Source organism: Haliaeetus leucocephalus, unplaced genomic scaffold, assembly GCF_000737465.1.
Source record: "Haliaeetus leucocephalus isolate CR32 unplaced genomic scaffold, Haliaeetus_leucocephalus-4.0 Scaffold0, whole genome shotgun sequence".
In the NCBI taxonomy this organism is placed as follows: Eukaryota; Metazoa; Chordata; class Aves; order Accipitriformes; family Accipitridae; genus Haliaeetus; species Haliaeetus leucocephalus.
Window position 1 is genome coordinate 600037 of NW_010972436.1, and position 283 is coordinate 600319.

The 283-nt window shown below is 77.0% G+C and overlaps 1 protein-coding gene across 1 annotated transcript in view; it reads left to right on the top strand.

Annotated features, from left to right (window-relative positions):
• Window positions 1-283, top strand: part of TOB2 (transducer of ERBB2, 2) — a 9898-nt gene that overhangs the window by 1695 nt on the left and 7920 nt on the right. The gene's annotated exons all lie outside the window — the stretch shown is intronic.

The window sequence follows — 283 nt, forward strand, 5'->3', positions numbered from 1 at the left end:
CACGGCGGATTCAGCCCCCGGGAGGGCGGGGGGAGAAGCCCGGCGACAACAAAGGCGCCGCTGGGGCTGGGCTGGGCTGCGCTGCACACCCACCCCCCACCCCCCCAGTCCTGCAGGCCTCGGCGGGCGTGTGGGGCCCGCAGCTCGCCCTTGGGGGGGGACGGGACACCTTTCCCCCCATCCGTCGAAGGGCTCTTCTGGGGACCTTGGTTGCCCCCCTCCGGGGGGCCGAGGACACGCGGGGCTCCTGGGCTCCGTGGGGCGGGGGGAGCCCGCCGTGGGG